At 39.1% G+C, this 23,414-nt stretch overlaps 1 pseudogene; it reads left to right on the top strand.

Moving 5' to 3' along the window:
• LOC117708372 (uncharacterized) overlaps positions 1-23,414 on the top strand; it is a 24,602-nt pseudogene extending 1,188 nt beyond the window's left edge.

The following is a 23,414-nucleotide window of genomic DNA, read 5'->3' as shown; positions in this document are numbered from 1 at the left end:
GGAAGGCATCAGAGAATTCATACATGAGATAAACCTTACAAATATTGTGTATGTGACAATGCATTACTACAATGTCAATCTGTGAAATTATCAAGATATCAATACATTAAAGAAACTTTATGAATGAAGTAAATGAGGTAACCCTCTACCGAGAAATATCTTAAAATCTATTAGAGAATTCATAAAGGAGGGAAAACTTTCAAATGTATTTAAAGTGTAAATCTTTTACTTTTGGTATATCTGTTAGAACATAAAAGAGAATTCATACCAGTGAGAATATTAACATGTAATGCATATGGAAATATCTTTGACTTCATTTCAGGTCAGAGGAAACATCTAAAATTTTTTAGAGGGGGAAGTTTTTCTGTTGGGAAAAATGTGGCATATGTTTTATCCATTGTGTATTTTTTGCAACTTTTGTGTCTCCACAGTAGAGAATTAGTACAGTTATGAAAAACTTGTGAAATCCTTCATGCTATGTTCAAATCTTAGATAATGTCAACTATTTATGCTTGAAACTGTGAAAATGTGACAATGTAGGATAGTTTTCATTAAACTTTTCCTTGTTCACCCTCAAATATTACAAGATGAAGGCGAGTGTAGAATCCAGAAGAATGTAGAGTTGTATAAGACTTTCATGGATAGAGAAATACTGCATTCCAAAGGGAAAATAATTAAGGTGTGTACAATAGCCCTCAAAATATGTAATAAAACGGGCAGCATTCTGTTTATTTTATTCAAATGAACAAACTCTGACAAGTTGTACTTCAAATAGTGTTTTACACAGTGAGTGACAGAGACTATATGTTCTTTATTCTATTTTATACCTACAGATGTGAAGTGCATTTCACGTATCCAATATTCATGATTCTTATGAAATGCTGGTTTTATCTTTCAGGATAAATACTATAAATCTTTTGTGCTAAACAATTCTATTTTTCCTATAAATAAATCTGAATTATTCAATGAGGCTGACTTGGTTGTTTTCAGTTCGCACTTGGGTTACTTAGATGAATATATGTCGCATCTTCCCAACAAATGTCTTTCATAAAACATATGCTGAAGACATGAATATTATCTGCAAACCTGTAATGTAAGCGTTATAGTAGTGATTATCAACAGGTTAGTAACAGCCTCTTTGGAATTGGAATGTCTCTTTCATGGGTGATGCTTAAGAGCCTCTTCAAACACATATCTCTAATGGTCTTAGAACTGAAAAATCATTCATTAAACTCCAGGTTCATCTGCCCACATACGAATAATTAAAATTGTGTGTCAGTGGTGAGCATTACAAAAGTTAGAAACACTGAATTAGAGATAATGATTGGTGTTAACTAATATAGGAAGATTCTGTGCAATATTCCAGGCTTGCTGCCATAGTTAATACTAGGTTAAGTTAAAAAGACTTGAAACAGAAAACATGTAGAGATTTTCAGAGCCTCAGCAATAAGTCTGTTTTCTCTCTTGATATCAAGGGAGTATGAGGTAAAAGTCTACCAAAAAATAAATGAAAACATGGCTTAATAGTTTTCAGGGATAACCATTCAGACTCTGTGCTTCGATTTCCATGCTAACATTTTACACATATGAGAACATACACTCTGAACAAAAACACAAAAAGTCACTATTCAGGTATTATATTCATCTTAAATTCATGTGTAACTCTATTCATACAAATATCATGATCTGTAAATATTTAAAGGATTATTTTTTGTGTAGTAGATGAGATACATGTTCACGCACAGTTTATAAATCCAAACATTCTGGAAATACATTTGGAATTACCTTTGAAAAATGATGTGGAAAATCTTTACTCCAAGCTGATGCATTACATCAGAATATTTTAACTAAATTCAAGAACGCTCTGAAAATTACCTACTAAAAATAAAAGGTTACAATGGAACAAATCCATATCACTACATATTTTTCTTGATTAGAAAAATAAGGATATTGTTCCACTTGTGAGAAACTGCTCAGTGATAAACTTACATTGTTCTCAGTATTGGAATTTGTTGAAACAGGACCTCATCATTAGTAGAATCTAACTACTAGTAGAAGCAGTAGAGGCCCCTTCTATCAAATGATCATAGGTAATTTCTGTCAATTGCTGTATCAGGAGTGTTGAAGCTCACACACCATGCAATTTAAAGTTGTGTGTCTGGAATATCCTTCAAATGTTTTTAAATTGCAACCAGCTGGAGAATCTCTGGTGATTTCAATTTCACATGTTTAATTGATATAGACTGTTGGCAGCTGACTTTTTGGAGAAAGCAGCTATCATCTTTGCAAACATCTTGAGCCATATACCCTGACAACAGACTTGTTTTCAACAGCCTACAACAGCTGAGCACACTCTGATAAATATCTTGTTAATGCCACATATCTTTTTTTGTTTTTAGTGCCCCCAGTGGTAAAGTTCTTCAGCTGTGTTCCCCTGCTTGTGCTTATAAATACCCAGGACTTCCTTGCAATGAGAGAGACAATAAAAGAGTAAAGAGACTTGGTCATACACTCTGGTTTGTCTCCATCTTTCACGCCTCTTCCCCTTCCCCACTCTCTCTCTCTCTTGATAGACCTTGTTGTCTGATCCCTAGGACCAGAGCATTTGGCTTCCAAGGGTGGGGCAGTGCGGTCCACAACATAGTGGCCCCCAGGTGAGGGGCAGTGTGGTCCTCAACAGTTTGTATTACTATAAAATTGGCTGAGTTTGAATGACCTACAAATAGCAAAAAGCCAAGGAAAACAAAGAGGAGAGAAATGAACACTTTGTAGTTGAGAGAATGGTTATTGGTCCAGAGACTGTAGCAATGGAGGCACAGAGTAGGACTCTGGTGTGGCTTTAATGTCTCAGAGTTTCCAGAAATTTTACCTTTCTAACTGTACTGAAATGCTGATGATAACTTCTTTAAAAATCATGAAAAACTTTCTTGATCTATCAGAGGGTAAAAGGGTAATAACAACTGTACCCAAACAAGGGAGTATTAAGTAATATGGCTTTGTTCTACATCAGCAGGAACTGTGTGACTCTAACTTGTTGCCTGCTTGTCTGAAGTTGGATGAAGAAAAAGGAACACATTGAAACGTGATTTAAGCGTTTATTACAAAATTGTAAAACATTTTCTATGAAAGCTATTTAGGAAGAAATGTAAAAGATCCAAAGCAGAGGAAAGGAAAGTCTTCTCTAGGTGGGGAAAAGAAAAAATTCTTCTCCCATCTATTTGTCCTCAGTACCTACACATCTTTCAGAGTAGATGATCAAATGTTACAAAGTTCACCACAAGTTCACAAAACACAAATCATAAATAGAAGTAGAAGTTTACAACAGAGATTGTTTACATGCATATCCATTAGGAGTAATTATCTGGCTAAACATCCATCACCTGTCACAGCTCCACAGGTTCACTGGAAATTAAAAATCATGACTAAGTTATTTGTGAAAATTTATATACATAAACCCAGTCAATATTTTACCTTCTGTCCTAGCACCTATAATAAATTGTTAGTTCCCTTTTCATAAACTTTGGTTAATTGTTTTACAACCTCTTGTGTTCTGAGTAGGAGAAAGTCTGGGTACTATCTAAGAGCAATTAACTGGTAATACGTGGGAGGCTGACAGAGTGCTCAATGCAGATTTGACTATCAGAAAAAGACCTAAGAGAAGTTCCACTATAAAAAAGCTTAATAATCACTAATATACTTTTAGCAATTCTTATAGGATGATCATTAAGACTTAAGAAAACATCTATTTATCTATACAGCATCACCACAAGATGGGAAATCTTACAGAGATCTGCTCAAAAGGGGTGATCTATACCTCGAATTGTTATATATGTTTATGTTATAATAAAAAGAAAGGCATATTAGTAAGAGAAATCTTTCCTAAAATGAATTCTCCTTTGCCTTGCCAGTGGGAGCGAGTCAGACACATACTATATTATAATCCAAAGCAGGCCATCTCAGGAACATCCTCTATTAGTTATTACCTTGTTCCATTATGGCTCCTGACACAACTGCTCAATAAAGTAACAAGTGTCACTGTCTGGTCAGGAAAAGTTCTGAAACTGAGAAATCCATTTTCATCTGTGGACTACCTGGCACATGACAGAATTCTCCTGTAGGGTAGATAAGACTCTGGATTGTTTTCTCAGGACTGAGATTTGATGTGCTTTTCAGGTTTCCCTTTTGAAATTGGGGACTTCTATCTTTGGTGTTCAGAATCCCCTGGGTTAAGAACCACATAGCACCCTAAAGGAGTAAGAATGTACAAGAGGGCCAGGTGGTGGTGGCACACAACTTTAATCCCTGCACTTGGGATGCAGAGGCAGGCAGATTTCTGAGTTCAAGGTCAGCCTGGTCTACAGAGTGAGTTCCAGAACACCCAGAGTTACACAGAGAAACCTTTCTTAACCCCCCCCCCAAAAAAAAAGAAAGAAAAAAATGTACAAGAGGAAATGAGTCCCTGAAAAGATTAAACCATGCATAGTGATGCACACCTATAAATCAGTACAGAATTAGAGCAGAGGGGATGTCTGTAAATTCAAGGCCAATCCTGCTTAAAAAGGAATTTCTAGCACAACCTCCCTCTTCTGCCTCAAATCTGAGATTGGAGGTATAGACATAACCTGGCTTATTCATATATTTGTTTATTTATTTACAGACAGAATTTCCCTGTGGTTTCTTGGCTGGTTTGAAACTCTCTATGTAAACCAGATTGATCTTGAACTCAAAGAGATCTAATAAAGAGTTTTCAACAGTGCAAGTTATCCACTAGGATATCCATTAGGGACAGTTACCTGGCTAAACATTGGTCATCTGTCACAGCTCCACAGGTTCCTGAAGTGTTAAAACCATAAGCAAGTTATTGGTCAAGTTTTGTATACATAAACCCAGTCAATGTCTTTGTCTTCTGTCCCAGCACCTATAATAAATCGTTAATTCCCTTTTTCTGACATTTGTTTATAAGTTTTACAAACAATGAGCAGTATAATGACTGGTTACTGCCTCAGAAGTGACACTGAAGTCTGGAAGAGTTCTCACTGCTGTCTTGACTATCAGAAAGAACTTAATAGTGTTACTAAAAAAGCTTAATAATTACTATAAACTTAGGAATCCTCATAGGGTCATCACAAAGGATAAAGAAACCATCTACTTGTCTATAGAGTATCACTACAAGACAGTACATCTTCATAGGTATGCAGAAGTCGGCTTCCAACAGCAAACCACATTAGTAGTTGCATAGACTCACATTTCCCCCAAACTCTTGTCCAAATTGACTGTGGTCCTGTATTTAAAATCTACATTTACTAACATTGATGTGCACAATGAACATCATCATTAATATTTGATATGCAGGCTTTACATTATGGGTCCCATAAGTTCTAGTCTCTGATTTCTTGTCTGTTTTTCTGCAGTTTTCTGTGAAACATTTTCCTGGGTGGGGATAATGTATATTCTTGATGGGTCGTTATAAATAAAGACATCAAAACACTACAGTTTCCAAGGGGAAAATGACTGTGTTTAACTCTGAGTTTATTGTTCAGAATGAAAGACTGTGTTTGATGTTTACTGGTTAGGTGATATAAGTGTGGGGGTCTCTGCAAACACTAGGTCTGCTGAGTAACAATCCCAAAGACAAAAAAATATATAGTTCACTACCACTCTGTATGTATTTCAGCACTGGTGTTAGGTGCATGGTGGGTTATTCCCAATGAAATTCTTGCAGCCCTCAGGATAAAGTGTCCCAGTGCAAGTATTAACAGCTCTGAAATAAAAGGTCTCCTGGCAGTTAGAAATCAAGATATACCACAAAGCCTTATGTAACAACAAATCACCCACAAGATATTTACTGAAAAACAGTGAAGGGAGGCTGCCTCTGCTCAGGTGAGAATCAGAAGAGAACTGAGTGGTAGGCAGACTTTGTATAGAGTTTTATTGCAGGGGTAGAATTTTCAGGAGGTGAAATATTAAAGTTCGCAGATTGGGGTGATTTTAAGTCCAAAGCTTGTCTAAACTCAGGGATTTCTGAGTTATTACAATCAGGAGATAAACAATGTTTACCCTGCACACTCAGTACCTAGTGTTGGGTGAAACTTCTAGATTCTCACCCAAGAGTGGTTTATTTTAGGAATATTGAAGTACAGTATAATTATGGAAAAAATTTCTTGTTGACTATTATGTCAATCCTCTGAGCACAGCAAAGATTAAAATGTGTCTACTTCAAAAGTTTATTGCAGATTACATGTGACTCTCTCACTGAGTTGTAAAACTAAAGGACCTAGAGCAGGATCAAACCTACATTGTAGTGAAACTGAGGCTATTATTTACATGTCAAATCTCCCCTTAGGGTAGCTTCTATTGACTAAGAAACAGTTCCCTATGGAGGAAGAGTCTGTGATAAGCTTAATAGTCTGGGAGTTTGAAGTGTGGCCTGGCACTATATACCATAGATCACCAAGTTACTTACTACAGCCATTTTCTCACTTTTGGTCAGAAAATAGTGTACTTCTCTTCTAGTAAAGAAAACGAACTGTGGTTTTATTTTCCTGGTTTCCCTATAGCTTATCTGTGACCACAAGGTCCTTTTACCCTCTACAAGTAAAATAGATTTTCAGAATATTTTTAGTATTTAGATTCAATGCAATCCCCATCAAAATTCCAAATCATTCTTCATAGAGTTAGAAAGAGCAATTTGCAAATTCATTTGGAATAACAAAAAACCCAGGATAGTGAGAACTATTCTCAACAATAAAAGAACTTCTGGGGGAATCACCATCCCTGATCTCAAACTGTACTACAGAGCAGTAGTGATAAAAACTGCATGGTATCGGTACAGAGACAGGCAGGAAGATCAGTGGAATAGAATTGAATACCCAGAAATGAACCCGCACACCTATGGTCACTTGATCTTTGACAATAGAGCTAGAACTATCCAGTGGAAAAAGGTTAGCATTTTCAACAAATGGTGCTGGCTCAACTGGAGGACAGCATGTAGAAGAATGCAAATTAATCCCTTCTTATCTTCTTGTACAAAGCTCAACTCCAAGTGGATAAAGGACCTTCACATAAAGCCAGATACACTGAAACTAATAGAAGAGAAGTTGGGGAAGACCCTCAAATACGTAGGCACAGGGGAAAAGTTCCTGAACAGAACACCAATGGCTTATGCTCTAAGATCAAGAATCGACAAATGGGACCTCATCAAATTGCAAAATTCTCTAAGGCAAAGGACACTGTCAATAAGACAAAACAGCAACCAACAGATTAGGAAAAGATCATTACCATCCTACATCCAATAGAGGGCTAATATAGAATATATACAAAGAACTCAAGAAATTAGATGCCAGACAACAAAAGAACCCCATTAAAAATGGGGTACAGAGCTAAACAGAATTCTCAACTGAGGAAACACAAATGGCAGAGAAGCACCTTAAGAAATGCTCAACATCCTTAGTCATCAGGGAAATGCAAATCAAAACAACCCTGAGATATACCTCACACCAGTCAGAATGGCTAAGATCAAAAACTCAGGTGATAGTAGATGCTGGCGAGGATGTGGAGAAAGAGGAACACTCCTCCATTGTTAGTGGGGTTGCAAGCTGGTACAACCACTTTGGAAGTCAGTCTGGCAGTTCCTCAGAAAATTGGACATAGCACTACCTGAGGACCCAGCTATACCACTCCTGGGCATATACCCAGAAAATTCTCCAACATATAACAAAGACATATGCTCCACTATGTTCATAGCAGCCTTATTTATAATAGCCAGAAGCTGGAAAGAATCCAGATGCCCTTCAACAGAGGAATGGATACAAAAATGTGGTACATTTACACAGTGGAATATTACTCAGCTATTAAAAATAATGAATTCGAGAAATTCTTAGGTAAATGGATGGAACTAGAAAATATCATCCTGAGTGAGGTAACACAATCGCAAAAGAACACACATGGTATTTACTCACTGATAAGTGGATATTAGCCCAAAAGTTTGAAACAACAAAGATTCAACTAACAGACCACATGAAGTTCATGAATAAGCAAGAACAAGTGAGGATGCCTAGGTCTTTCTTAGAAGGAGTAACAAATACCCAAGGGAGCAAATATGGAGACAAAGTGTGAGACAGAAACTGAAGGAGAGGTTGTATGGTGGCCATTCCACCTGGTATTCATTCCATGGGCAGTCACCAAAAATAGACGCTGATATGGATGACAGAAGTGCATGCTGACAGCAGCCTGGTAAGCTGTCTCCTTAGAGGTCCCCCAGAATCTGACATACCCAGAGGCAGATACAGCTAACCATTAATCTGATCAAGGTTGCCCAATGGAGATTTTCTTCAGCTCACTGCATTTTCTTTTTTTAAATCATCTTTTTTTATATATTTATTTACATTTCAGATGCATCCCCTTTCCCTATTTCCCTTCCCTAGAAAACCCCCTGTTCTATGCCCCCTTTCCTTTTTGCTTTTATACAATTTTTTAAAATGTTAATCAAAGGCTTATAAGTTTGGTAATTGCTCTATGAAGAATTGATTTGGAATTTTGATGGGGATTGCATTGACTCTATAGATTGATTTTGGCAAGATGGCCATTTTTACTAAATTAATCCTGCAATCCAGGAGCATGGGAGATCTTTCCATCTTCTGAGATCTTCTTTCGATTTCTTTCTTCAGAGACTTGAAGTTCTTGTCATACAGATCTTTTCACTTGCTTGGTTAGATTCACTCCAAGATATTTTATTTTATTTGTTACTATTGTGAAGGGTGTCATTTCCCCAATTTCTTTCTCAGCCTGTTTATCTTTTGAGTATAGGAAGGCTACTGATTTGTTTGAGTTGATTTTATATCCAGTATAGGCTATTTTCAAGAGCCTATTTGTATTCAACCATCTATCTTGTGGTCAGTCAAGTTCCTGAAACACAGAGCTCACGACCAAGCTGACCTGCACTCTTGGATCTGCTCAGCCTGCTAGGAGTTTTCTGAAAAAATTTAACCCTTTCAATAGCAGCTCCTATGTAGATTGCTTTGGTGTGATTTCTGGTTGCCAAGTCAAGACATGGAGGCCACTATTAAGTGAGAAATTAACTTCCTATTTCAACTCTTTCACTGACTAACTTTGGCTGTTGGAAATTGCTCTGTCCATAGATCTTGAACTCATAGTTGTGCATGGCTCTGTCTCCTGAATGCTGGGAGTAAAGGTGTGTGCCATGATTCCTGGACCTAACCTTTTTCTCACACAAAGTTGTAATTTCCCAGGCTATTCTCAAATTCAAAAATTTTCCTGCCTTTCAAAACACAAACAAGAAGCTTAACTGATTGGTTTTCCCCCTGAGATCATCACTTCCTCACTTCCTGGTGTTCCTTTATTACTTGCACCATGAGCCTTGTTTTTATTTAACTGTTTTTTCCCTTTACTGTCTCATTAGTGCAGCTGCTTCTGTTCTTTCAGGTCCAGGGAGCCCCTCATACAATTCATCTTATACCTTTATACTTTGCATTGTTGAGAACTCCTCTAAAGAATAGTTCTTATACTAAATTATATATTCTTATATAATATATATTCATGTTTTAATTCATTTCAATCCTCTTACATGCTCTCTGAAGGTCGTGGCATTTCCATTTCCCTGACTGAATATCAAACACATTGTTGCTTGCTGGAATCCTGTTGTTTCTGATTACTATGTACACATTAACATTGGCAGGGAGAATATTTTCCAATAACATTGGCAGGGATAACATTACAATAAAGAGGAATATATAGTACAACATGTACATTATTATGTGAACGAGCCTTATGCCTATGACAACTATCAGCACTGGAGAAGTCAAAAGTACTTTTTGTTTTTGATTTTTCAAGACAGGGTTTCTCTGTGTAGTCCTGGCTGTCCTGGAACTCACTCTGTAGACCAGGATGACCTCGAACTCAGAAATCCACCTGCCTCTGCCTCCCAAGTGCTGGGATTAAATGCATTCACCACCACTGCCCAGCCACAAGTACTCTGTTCCCTTCTATTGTTATGACATGTAAAGGCCTGCTCTGTTCTGCAGGTCGGGGTCTAGCAAGAGAGAGAGAGAGAGTGTGGGGAAGAAGGGGGGGGGAGACACGAAGAATAGAGACAAGCCAGAGGATCTGGAGTCAAGTCTCCTTTACTGTCTCCAACACACACAGCACTACTTCTACTACACCACCACTACACCACACACTTACAAGAAAATCCTGGGTATTTATAAGCACAAGCAGGAGAACACAGGTGAAAACATTTTACCATGTGCATCATGCAGCTGGGGTCACTAAACAGCAAAACAAGCTATGTGGGATAAACAATATATTTATCAGAGTGTGCTTCAGCTGTTGTAGGCTTTTGAAAAACAAGTCTCTCATCAGGGTATATGGTTCCAGATGGCTGCAAAGTTCATAGCTGCTTTCTGCTTAAAGTCGGCTCCCAACAATGACAGACCTGGCAGACTGACTTTTGTTTAATTCTAGGAGTGTTCTTCTCTATGTATTTGTATTGTTATGCTGTCAATTTATGTCTTCACTTTGTTTTCTTCCTGAACTTAAATGAAAATTCATAAATAACACTCTTCACTATATAGATATCTGTTTCATGTAATCCTACTTATACTAGGAATTTTATAATAAAGATTTTGCAAGGTTGCTGGGTGAAATAATGCTCTTTCTGAGATTTTATTTCTTAGGAGTTTTAATCTAGATAATTTTGCTGACATTGTGGGTTGTACCTTATGGTTGAGGAAACCAAACTTAAAAAGATATTGGTGGGAATATTAGATTAGAATATATGTCCTTGTACTAATCAAGGAGTCCCAGGTCTGAACACTACAAATAGGTATTTGAACTTTGTCTACTGTAAAAATATTTGATGTAACGAGTGATAGGAAACTTAACTAGAAGGGTCAAAAGTGCAAAACTAGGTCTATTTTGAAGTTGGTTTGTATGTGAGGAAATGTCAGTTTCAAGGTTTTAATGTAGAAGCTGTATTGTTCATGGTGACTTCATGGTGGAAGCATGCAAAACTAAGGGTACACTGGTAGACATTCATTGTCAAGCAGGTTGGTATTTCAGCCCAAGGGATCAGCATCTAGGAAGAGCCATTGATGACTCCTTATACCTGTCAGACCACACAGCCCCTTTTTAAATTTGTATGCTACACCAGCATATCCAAGACCTTTTTAGACACTGAGCAGTCTTCTAACTTCTCAGATTATTCTTTAGGAATGTGTTAAACCAGGTGATATTTTCTTATAGTTTTGAATAGCATATTAAGTGTATTATCAGATTTGACTATTCTCTTGAGATGTGTAGCTCTTGAGTTGAAAAATTATGATTCTTGTAATTTCAGAAAACTTGCCTTCCTCGTATTCTTATTTGAACATGGAAAGTATTCTAAGTTAGTATTGTTTCACTGTCATAAGTTAGTGTGGAGGCTGTGCAACTCCCTGTCTCTCTTCTGAAAAGACTAGAATGATGACAGCTGTTTTTAATTTTTGTAGTGATTTGTGTATGGTGTTGGCTATTCTCTTCATTAGACTGAGGGATGTTCCTTTTATTCTCACAATCTCGCACATTTTAATTGGTTTTGATATTAATGAAGAAAATATAGCTTTAATTTCTTGTTTGGGTTTACTATTTGTAAAACAGAGCCTCACCCTGCAGACCTGACCTTCAGGTCTCCTGATTGCAGACCAGAATATTTTCTAACTCACATAAATCTTCCTGTCTGAGCTTCCTGAGTGCTACGATGAAAGAACTACCCACTGTATCAGGCTTGAATTAAAGTTTTATCATTTTATATTTCCGCTGACTTCCAATAAGAATTTTGTTTATTTGTGTCACTTATGAGTTTCTTGATTGAGCCAGCTCCTTCAGCTTGTACTGAAAGACTGATGTTTGGATTCTACACGCTGTGTCTATCGTTAGTTGTCCCTTTATTCAGTTACCTTCAGTCTTACAGAGTTCATTTCTCTGTCATTTTGGACTGAGGATTCCTTAGATTTTTATCTCCATAGATGCAATGTTCACATCCTGAATTACCCTATTTTTTCCTTAGTCACTTGTAGGAGTTTTCTTGTATTTCTCTCAGTTTCTTCCTGCCTCCTTTGAGTTCCTTTCCTTGTTTCCTCTTTATGTCCATTGACCTCATTGAATGGAGTTTGAATTGTGTTTTGAGTTCTGTATTTTGCCTTTGTTTTATAATTCATTTTCTCATGAGCATTAGTATTGCATTGCTGATTTGAGGTAAGGAAGCTCTGTCAGCATTGTCAAATTGCTTTAGTTCCAGCCACTCTGTTTTCTTTTACTGTGTGGCATTCTATGAGGAGTCAGAGATTTCCATATGAGATGTTAGGCTTAAGCTTTGAGACTCTAGAATGGAGGGCAGGAACTAGATTACAGTTTCCTAGTAGATCCAGCTCTGTTCTAGGCAGGTAGCACATTTGTGTGGTGGGATAGAGCAGATCCAGAGCATCCTGACAGGCATGTGAAAGTCTTTATGAGACTGAGTGGGAGGAATAGATCAGAGTATGAAGTGGAAAGTTGGCTAGAGCAATTTCTAGCCTTGGCAGAGTTATAGATGAAACAAATCTATAAGCACAGATATATTAGTGGGGCTTGTGAAGTCCCTGTGCTCTCAAAGGCTTGAGGGACTTAAAAAAACTATATCTTCTGAGGAACCTCCAGTATCCACATGATCTGCTTCTGTCTCTACAGTGCAGGGATTAAAATTCTGAGTCTCTAGGCTTTTGTATTCATCAACAATATTTGTTATCAAACTAAGTACATATTGTAGGATGTGTGTGAATGTGTTTTATGTTTGGAAGATTACACTGTAATTCTGAAACTATAAGGAGCATTGTAAGGAAGCTATCTGAGTTTTGTCTGTGTGTTTCCTTTTGGAAGTTGTTAGGCTCCTTTCATTGTTGTTCATGATTATTTCAGAAACTGAGATGGATAAAATATTGTCTTCAGGAATTAGAGCTTCTCTATGTCCTTGAGTTTTGAATGATATTTGATTAGAAGTGGTTCTCATGCTATCTAAGATAAAATACTACCCAAATATCAGTCTCAATTGTGTGACCCTGAGGAAATCATTTCTAGAATTCCCCAATTTTGTCTCTTTATCAACTGAGAACAGTGCTGTGTTAGAAATTCAGGTCCTTTCTGAAGAATGTCATAGATAGGTAGATATATAGATATAGATATAGATATAGATATAGATATAGATTAAATTTGCTAAGAGCAAAGGATTATGCCTCTGCACTTTATTTATTTATGCAATCAGAACTTCATTGAAAAGGTCAAATTAAATATCTTCCTGTACTATTGTATCTATTTACTTCCTGTTTTTTAAATGTTAGTAGCTGCTGGTGTTTTGATTTGTTTTGGTTTTTTTTTCTTTTCTTATTCTTTGCTTACTGTGAGTGTTTAGTCTCCATGAATGTTGGTAAATCACACATGTGCAAGCTCTGCAGACTTGGAGGAAGGGATACAATACTCTGCCATAGAGCTGACATTTGAGTGTTGTTATGGAACTCCAGTCCTCTGGAAGAAGACACAGGGCTCCTAAGCAGTTATACTCACTCCATCCCCTGAGGGTAGGTTAGCCATATATTAAGTACAGTTGAAAAGAATGTGAGTCTTTGTATTGTTATGCTGTCAATTTATATCTTCACTTTGTTTTCTTCCTGAGCTAAAGTGAAGATTCACAAATAATACTTTCACTATGTAAATATCTGTTTCATGTAATCTTACTTGTACTAGGGATTTTATAGTGAAGATTTTGCAAGGTTGCTGGATGAAATAATTCTCTTTCTGAGGTTTTATTTCTTAGTAGTTTTAATCTAGATAATTTTGCTGACATTGTGGGTTGTACCTTATGGTTGAGGAAACCAATCTTAAAGAGATTCTTTGGTAATATTAGACTAGAATATGATGTCCTTGTACTAATCAAGAGTCCCAGGTCTGAACACTACAAATAGGTATTTGAACTTTGTCTACTGTAAAAATATTTGATGTACTGAGTAATAGGAAACTTTAACTAGAAGGGTCAAAAGTGCAGAATTAGGTCTATTTTGAAGTCGGTTTGTATGTGAGGAAATGTCAGTTTCAAATTTTAATGTAGAAGCTGTATTGTTCATGGTGACTTCATGGTGGAAGCATGTAAAACTGAGGGTGCACTGGTAGACATTCATTGTCAAGCAGGTTGGTATTTCAGCCCAAGGAATCGGCATCTAGGAAGAGCCATTGATGACTCCTTACACCTGTCAGACCACGCAGCCCTTTTTTAAATTTGTATGCTACACCAGGATATCCAAGACCTTTTTAGACACTGAGCAGTCTTCTAACTTCTCAGACTATTCTTTAGGAATGGGTTAAACCAGTGTTGGGAGCCGACTTTAGTAGAAAGCGGCTAGATCAACTTTGCAGCCATCTGGAACCATATACTCTGATGAAAGATTTGGTTTTCAATAGCCTACAACAGCTGAAGCACACTCTGATATCCCACATATTTTGTGTTGCTGTTTACTGCCCCCAGCTGCAAGGTGCACGTGGTGGCCACGCCTGCAAGGCATGCAGTTCACGTGCTGTCCACGTGCTATCTACTCCATACATGCTTATAAGGCGCATGTGCTATCCACGCCTGCAAGGCATTGAGGTGCACATGCTGTCCACGCTATAGATGCCTGTAAGGATTACGTCATATCAACAACTGCAAGGCAGGTGGTATCCACACGCCTACAAGGCACGTGGCAAAAGCGTATAAATACCTCAGAATTCCCTTCAATAAACGAGACTTGATCAGAATTTCTGTCTTGTCTCCATTCTTTGCGTCTCCTGCCCCTGCAGCCCCACTCTCTCTCTTGACCAGAGCACATAGCTCAACCAAAGCGTTGAGGCAAAGCGTTGAGGAAGAGTAAAGGCCGCAACAAACCAGGTGATATTTTCTTATAGTTTTGAATAGCATATTAAGTGTATTATCAGATTTGACTATTCTCTTGAGATGTGTAGCTCTTGAGTTGAAAAATTATGATTCTTGTTATTTCAGAAAACTTGCCTTCCTCGTATTCTTATTTGAACATGAAAAGTATTCTAAGTAAGTACTGCTGCACTGTCATAAGTTAGTGTGGATGCTGTGCACCTCCCTGTCTCTCTTCTGAAAAGACTAGAATGATGACAGCTGTTTTTAATTTTTGTAGTGATTTGTGTATGGTGTTGGCTATTCTCTTCATTAGACTGAGGGATGTTCCTTCTGTTCTCACTATCTCCAAAATTTTCATATTGATCCACTGAGATATATTCCCCCTGGAATTTTACAGATATATTGGCATGGTTTTGAGCCTTCTCTCACTGTATGTATTTCGTATTTTGACTTGTTTGGTTTGTGCCTGTTGGAATAGTCTTGCATCTCTGGCATGAAATCAAATTAAGTTCTCTCTCAGCATCCACCAGAGTGAGTTTTTGTTCAGTGTATATTGATCCAACTTGATTGTTACTTTTTTCTTTGTACATATTTTATGGGCATTAGATTAGTATCCAGATAATGCCAGCTTTGTTTTCTTTCTTTTTTTCTTTTTCTTTTTCTAGATTTATTTATTTTATGTATGTAAGAACACTGTAGCTGTCTTCAGACACACCAGAAGAGGGCATCAGATCCCATTACAGATGGTTGTGAGCCACCATGCGGTTGCTGGGAATTGAACTCAGTACCTCTGGTAGAGCAGTCTGTGCTCTCAACCACTGAGCCATCGCTCCAGCCCCAGCTTTGTATTCTGATGGTACCACGTTCCACTTTTTCTGTCTTCTGCAGTTCTGTCTGTGCAAGATTATTGTGGTTTTTTCTAAAAAAGGTGTCAATTCAGTGGTGCATCTATTTAGTCTTTAGTTTTTGAAGAAACACTGAGGGCCTGAGTGACAGCACTTGCTTATTGCCAGGCCTAGTTGTTATGACATTGAAAGAGTATTTGTTTAAATGTTTCTAGGAAATCATTATTTTCCTCATTAATTATTAATTTTGTATGACTTTCAACTGCCTTCCATCCATCTGCTATTTCCAAGTTTCAATCTAATCTTCTGAGGCAGGGTCATAGAACAAGACTGTTCATATATCTATTTAATGCCAAGAAAAATATTTGAAATGAGAGAAATATAAGGTTAATGTAATACATATAATACACTGCACATTTGCTTATACAATGGTCATAAAAACTTTGTGTAGTAATAGTATCTTGACATCCAAAATGCATTCTTTTTGATGCAAAAACACGTGTGTATACATATATATATGAATACATATATATATATGTGTGTGTGTGTGTACATATATGTATATGTATTTATGCCAAAAGATCCATGTTGTGTGGGAAAAAAACCTTTGTGGGAGGGTCTGGCGGCGGGGTCCCATGGCTGTCCGGCAGCGGGGTCCCGGGTGGGCTTCCCATACCACCAGCAGAGGGTCCCACATTCACACAGCCATTGCAGCTGGGCCAGCAGCTGCATCAGCAAGGTTCAGGGTTCCAAAGGCTGGGAATCTGGTGGCAGGCGCAGGAAGGCCCAGGTGACACATGGAGTCTGGTTTTCCAAAGCTTTTATTGTTTATAGTGAGTGGGTGTATATCGTGTGCTCTCCCTGCCAAAAGCCAGGAAAGCCCGACTTTTATAGGGAGGGGGAAAGGGGAGGGAATAACTTAATTAGCTATGCCCCCGAGCCTTTAGATAACTCATTAATATTTTAATCTCTGGAGGTGGAGACCTGTCAATCACACCCTCTATGTGACTGAAGGGTGCAAGTTGAATGAAGATTAGATCTCATGTCGGGAGCCTGTGTTCTGGGTGTATGGCCGAACACTCACAACCCAAGAACCAGGATACCCTTTCACAGCCCAACATCCCCACTCTCTTTTCTTTCATAAAAGGAGGGGCAACTCTGTGTCATCTGTAGTCTGAAAGGTGCAAATTAATGAGAGATGTGGACCGCATGGAGTAGTCTAGAATCTGGGAGCATGGGGAGATATATGCCATCCCTGACAGGCAATATCCTGTTGGGTCCCCAGCTACCTCAAACCCAGAGCTCTACCGGGGAGACCAAGCCATCTCTTCACAGCCCAACATCTCACTCTCTCTTAGTGAAAATTTTTGATGAGGGGGTCAAAGAAAACACTATGTAGGCCTCTGTGGAGCTAGGGGGATGGGAAGAGTGGGGGGCTAGGAAGCCACCACCATCTTGCCTTTGAGCTGGAGAACACATGGGGAGAGAAAGAGACCTAGTCTATTTAAACTAGGCAGGAGATAGACTGTAGCTAAGAATTAGAGAATGAGAGAGAGAGACAGAGAGAGAGAGAGAGACACACACACACACACACAGAGAGAGAGAGAGAGAGAGAGAGAGAGAGAGAGAGAGAGAGAGAGAGTAGGGTGGACAGAGAGAGGTTACGTTTTTTTGCAGGCACCAGCAGGGGCGCTTGTGGAGCTGACTCTGCAGGCATTGTTCACCACCTGTGTGAAACAATGTAGGCCCATGCATGCTTGGGTGTACGAGTGTGGATCTCTGTTGTGTTGCTGGTATGCACCGTCCTTTGTCAGGGGTGGATGTCGCAGGAAGACTGGGTCTACCACAGAGGAGCAGAGGCTAAGCAGGCATGCTCAAACCACACCAAGCAGACTCAGTGGGGCTAGTACTTGGGTGGGTAGTGAACTCAGCCTGATTTTAGTGGGGGCAGGCGCAGGACTTATGGTGAAAATCTCCATTTTGGGCCCCAGCTGCCATGGTGGTGGGCATGCAGCAGAACGGAGACTGTAGGGATGCATGGTCCATGCACTGAGATTGGCCACCATCTGGGGTCTCAGGACACTGGCAGGATAGAGGCAGGGAACGTGCAGGCACACACTGAGAGAGGACCACGAGAGCTCTGGCACTATGCCTCACAGGAAGTATATTTGCTTAGCAGACTCAGCCAGAATGGTTCTTGTAGATGTGTGGGTGTTCGTGCCTCATGTTAGGTGCCACATGTGGGAACCAGCTCTGGATGGGGTCCCACAAAATCTCTGGCTTGGCAGAGGACAGGGTGCGAAAAGCCGTTGTCTCTACTGCTGCCCCTGCCCACAGATGGTTCAGGGTAGAGTGTCAGCAGGGAAGGTTGGGTGCTGCCCATCACCCTCTCTGCAGCAGAGAGAGAAGAACCCCAAAGGTGCTTCAGGATATTCGGTGTCTTCTGAAGTGTTACAGCTCTTTGCTAAGCTGGGAGGTGCCGGCTAGGTAGCAGGGAAAGAGAGTGGATCTCTCACCTGGTGTTCACAGCTCTTGCTGAGTCGGCAAGGGGCCCTGTCTAGCTGGTGAAGAGGGGAGGATCCATGACAGAAGCTCTCAGACAACGGGATGATTCATGCGCACGCTTTTACTTCTCAATTAAGCTCAATATAAACAGTTTGGGGTGGGTTAAGGTTTTAGCAGCAGGTAATCCTATTGGCTTGGTCTGAGATTTTGGGGCTGCCTCATATGAACGTTGGGAGAGCCTGGGGCACTATTTCTACATGACCGGATGGCCATAGACCTCTCTCTGTGGGAGGGGCTGTGAAGAGCAGAAGCTGAGAGAGCCAGGGTCCCAGGAACCGAGCTGAATGCCTTCCGTCCCAGGGGCTCTCCAGGGTTCAAAAGCTCATTCAACCAGGCGCCGGCTGTCTCTCGCAGCTCAGTGCCCCACAATGTCATACATTCTTAGTTGCATGTAGAACTACATCATATTTAACAGATTGAATCTTTGTACTCCAAGTGAACAGGAGTCATATGGAAAAGAGATATACAGTATCTTCTGGGCACCAACTCTTCATTAACTTCTTCAAGCTGATTATGGGTGTTGAGATATTAGAAGAGGGGTTCAGGGAAGAATAAATTGATAAGCCTCTGACACTGTCTTCACTGCATCCGGCTGGAATTCCAGGACATCAGAGGTTTGAGCAGGTGTGCTCAGCTTGACTGATGAGTAGATACACCAAGGCTATGTATTCTGCAATATACAATTTTCAAAACAAATTTTAGTATCAAGATAATTGTTTGTTTGAATTCTGGAATCTAGTCTTCTGGCTGCCTGCCTCTATCATGTCTGATCCATATAATTCTGGGCGTTTCTATGAAGGTGTGCTCCCACCATCCTCCCATTTTCGCCTCCCTGATCTCAAATTCCTCAACACTGCGGAATCCAAACTTTCAGGCACCAAGGCCCTCCACTTCCACTGATGCCTAACCTCTCACCCCCCTCCAATTACTATGAGGGTGTGCTCCCACCATCCTCTCATTCCCGCCTCCCTGCTCTTAAGATTCCCCAACACTTGGGAATCCACACTTTCAGGCACCAAAGCCCTCTACTTCCACTGATGCCTAACCCCTTATCCCATCTTTCCTCCTCCAATTACGATGAGGGTGTGCTCCCACCATCCTCTCATTCCCACCTCCCTGCTGTTGAAATTCCCCAACACTAGAGAATCCAAACTTCCAGGTACCAAGGCTGTCCATTTCCACTGATGCCTGCCAAGGCCACCCTCAACTACCTATACAGGCGGAGCCATGACTGCCTCCTTTTGTGTTCTCAGGCTGGAGATTTTAGAATGGCTACTCCAGCCTGTTTCTTAGGACCATTTGCTTGAAAAATTGTTTTCTAGCCTTTTACTCTAAGGTAGAGTCTGTTATTGTACTGAGGTGGGTTTCCTGTATGCAGCAAAATGCTGGGTCACGTTTATGTATCCAGTCTATTAGTCTATGTCTTTTAATTTGGGAACTGAGTCCATTAATGTTAAGAGATATTAAGGAACAGTGATTGTTGTCTCCTGTTATTTTTGTTATTAGAGGTGAAGTTATCTTTGTGTGGCTATCTTCTTTTGGATTTGTTGGAAGAGGGTTACTTTCTTGCTCTTTCTAGGGTATAATTTCCCTCCTTGTATTGGAGCTTTCCTGCTATTATCCTTTGTAATGCTGGGTTTGTGGAAAGATATTGTGTAAATTTGGTTTTGTCGTGGAATATCTTGGTTTCTGCATCTATGGTAATTGAGAGTTTTGCTGGATATAGTAGCCTGGGCTGGCATTTGTGTTCTCTTAGGGTCTGTCTGACATCTGTCCAGCATCTTCTAGCTTTTATAGTATCTGGTGAGAAGTCTGGTGTAATTCTGATAGGTCTGCCTTTATATGTTACTTGGCCTTTCACCCTTACTGCATTTAATATTCTTTCTTTGTTTTGTGTACTTGGTGTTTTCATTATTATGTGACGGGAGGTATTTCTTTTCTGGTCTAGTCTATTTGGTGTTCTATAGGCTTCTTGTATGTTTATGGGCATCTCGTTCTTTAAATTAGGGAAGTTTTCTTCTATAATTTTGTTGAACATATTTATTGGTCCTTTAAGTTGGGAATCTTCACTCTCATCTATACCTATTATTCTTAGGTTTATTCTTCTCATTGTGTCCTGAATTTCCTGGATGTTTTGTGTTAAGAACTTTTTTGCATTTTACATTTTCTTTGACAGTTTTGTCAATATTTTCTATGATATCTTCTGTACCTGAGATTCTCTCTTCTATCTCTTGTATTGTGTTGGTGATGCTTGTCTTTATGCCACCTGATTTCTTTCCTAGGTTTTCTATCTCCAGGGTAGTCTCCCTTTGTGATTTCTTGATTGTATCTACTTCCATTTTTATGTCCTAGATGGTTTTGTTCAATTCCTTCACCTGTTTGGTTGTATTCTCTTGTAATTCTTTAAGTAATTTTTGTGTTTCCACTTTAAGGCCTTCTATCTGTTTACCTGTGTTCTCCTCAAATTCATTGAGAGTGTTATTTATGTCCTTCTTGAAGTCCGCTATCATCATCATTAGAAGTGATTTTAAATCTGAATCTTGCTTTCCTAGTGATATGGGAAATTCAGGACTTTCTTGTGTGGGAGAACTAGGTTCTAATGATGCCAAGTACCCTGGGTTACTGATGCTTATGTTCTTGCGCTTGCCTTTTGCCATCTTTATCTCCTTAGTGCTACCTGCCCTGTCCCTGACTGGAGCCTGTCTTTCCTATTATCTTGGTTGTATCAGAACTTTGTGGGGTGGGTGTAACTACTGGGATAAGAGCTGGGGCCCAAAATCTTCTCAGTGCTCAAGCTCAGACAGGATACTGCCCAAGTTAGAGCACCTGGGATCCCCGCTTCCTCTGGGTTCTTCGAGATTGGGGGCAGAGCAGCCACCCAAGATCTGCTCAGTTCTCTGGCCCAGACTGGAAGCTTACAGTTGCTTTAAAATTTTCCCTTATTTATGAATTTAAAAAATGCATAAGGTTTCAAGTTGATATAGAGCTGTTGGTTCAAAGATGTTTTTAATTTACTTTTTGAGATTTCTTTTCTATATTTAGTTCTAGGACAACTTGATCTTTATCCTAGCATCTTGGATGTTGAAACAAACCTTTTTAGTGGTTTCCATGACAATGTCAGTTACATCATAAATTTATATCTGATCAAAGGTACACAGTGTCACTCTGAATCAAATTGTAATCATAAAATTGGGGATACGTTGGTCAGAAATCTACTTTCTGAAATTTAATAAAAGATTGATCACTTATCCTATGTTCTGCAAAGTAAAATTTTCATTTGTTTTCTCTTTTTATTGGTTCTTTTATTTATTTACATTTCAAACGTTATCCTCTTTCCTGTTTTCCCCTCTGCAAATACTATATCCCAAGCCCTAACCTGCTTCTATGAGAGTGCTTCCCCACTCCCACCTCCCTGCCCTAGGATTTTTTTTATGCTAAGGCATCATGACTTCACAGGACCAAGGGCCTCCCCTCCCACTGCTTCCAGATAAGGCAATCCTCTACTTCATGTATACACTTTGGTTGGAGATTTAGTTCTTTGGAGCTCTGGGTAGTCTGGTTGGTTGATTTTGTTCTTCTTCCCATGGGTTTCCAAACCTCTCTGCTCCTTCAGTTCTTCCCATAAATCCCCAATTGTAGTACCCATGATCAGTCTGATGGTTGTCTGTAAGCATACACATCTTTGTTGATCAGGCTTTGGCAGAGCCTCTCAGGAGACAACAATATCAGGCTCCTATCAGCAAGCATTTTATGGCATCAGCAATAGAGTCTGTGTTTAGTGACTGCATATTGAATGGATTACCCAAATTGGGCAGTCTTTGGATAACCTTTTCTTTAGTCTCTGCTTCACTGTTTGCCCCTGTATTTCTTCTTCTGGCTTCATATTTTTGAGATTGGATAGATGGTACAATTTTAAAATAAGATGTAGAAGGCTATTATCATTTGCTGTCATTTGATATAGATCAGATTTAAGGTTCTTCTGAGGATACATGTAATGATTAAAAAAAATAAAAACATCTATTGAGACCACAAGTCCATGATAATGTATATTTTACCTAAAACTTCAGCAAACATTAATAATCAAATCAGTTACTCTTCATTTAATTAACCCTTGCCATTCCTTTTTTGTTTGGTTTTTCAAGACAAGGTTTCTCTTTGTAGCCCTGGATATAGTACAGCCTGTCTGTAGACCAAGCTGGCCTCGAACTCAGAAATCTGCCTGCCTCTGCCTCCCACATGCTGGGATTAAAGGCATGCGCCACCACTGCCTGGCAACCCTTGCCATTCCTAATTGACCTTTTTTTTTTTTTCAGAAAACCATGCCATATGTGAAAAGAACAGAAAAGACTTGCCTCAAGACACACATCACATTGTCCATGAGCATGTGGATATCCAAGAGAAGTCTTTTAAATATAATGAGCTTAGTAATATTATTCATGAATCTACCAAAAGTACACCATATAAAACTATCCACAGTGATGCTTCTCTTCAATTCTCAAACCTAAAAAGACATAAAACTGAGAACACTAAAGAAGTTTTCAAATATAAAGACTATGTGAACTGTCTAAATGTGTGTTCTATCATTAGACACAATCAAGGAATCCATGAAGAGAAGAAAGAAGATAATAGAAATATAGAATTTGATAAGGTTTCTGCCTCTAAACATAAACTCTTGCTGAAGCAAAACAATAGAGGTGTGAACACTTACAAACATAGTGAATTTGACAAATGCTTTACACAGAGAAACAATCCTCAAAGTCAGCAGAGAATTTATCCGGGAAAGAAACCTCACAAATGTAGTGTATGTGACAAATGCTTTGCCCAATAATACAGTCTTAGTATTCATCAGAGAATTCATACAGGAGAGAAACCTTACAAATGCTGTGAATGTGACAAATGCTTTACCAGACAGTCCCATCTTAGTATTCATCAGAAAATTCATACAGAAGAGAAACCTTACAAATGCAGTGAATGCAACAAATGCTTTGCTGAAAAAAGGTGATCTGAGAAGTCATCAGAGAATTCATACAGGAGAGAAACCTTGTTGGGAGCCGACTTTAGTAGAAAGTGGCTAG

The sequence above is a fragment of the Arvicanthis niloticus genome, chromosome 5 (genome assembly GCF_011762505.2).
Source record: "Arvicanthis niloticus isolate mArvNil1 chromosome 5, mArvNil1.pat.X, whole genome shotgun sequence".
Classification (NCBI taxonomy): Eukaryota; Metazoa; Chordata; class Mammalia; order Rodentia; family Muridae; genus Arvicanthis; species Arvicanthis niloticus.
Note: the sequence above shows the minus strand (reverse complement) of the source record. Positions and strands in the feature narration are given on the sequence as shown.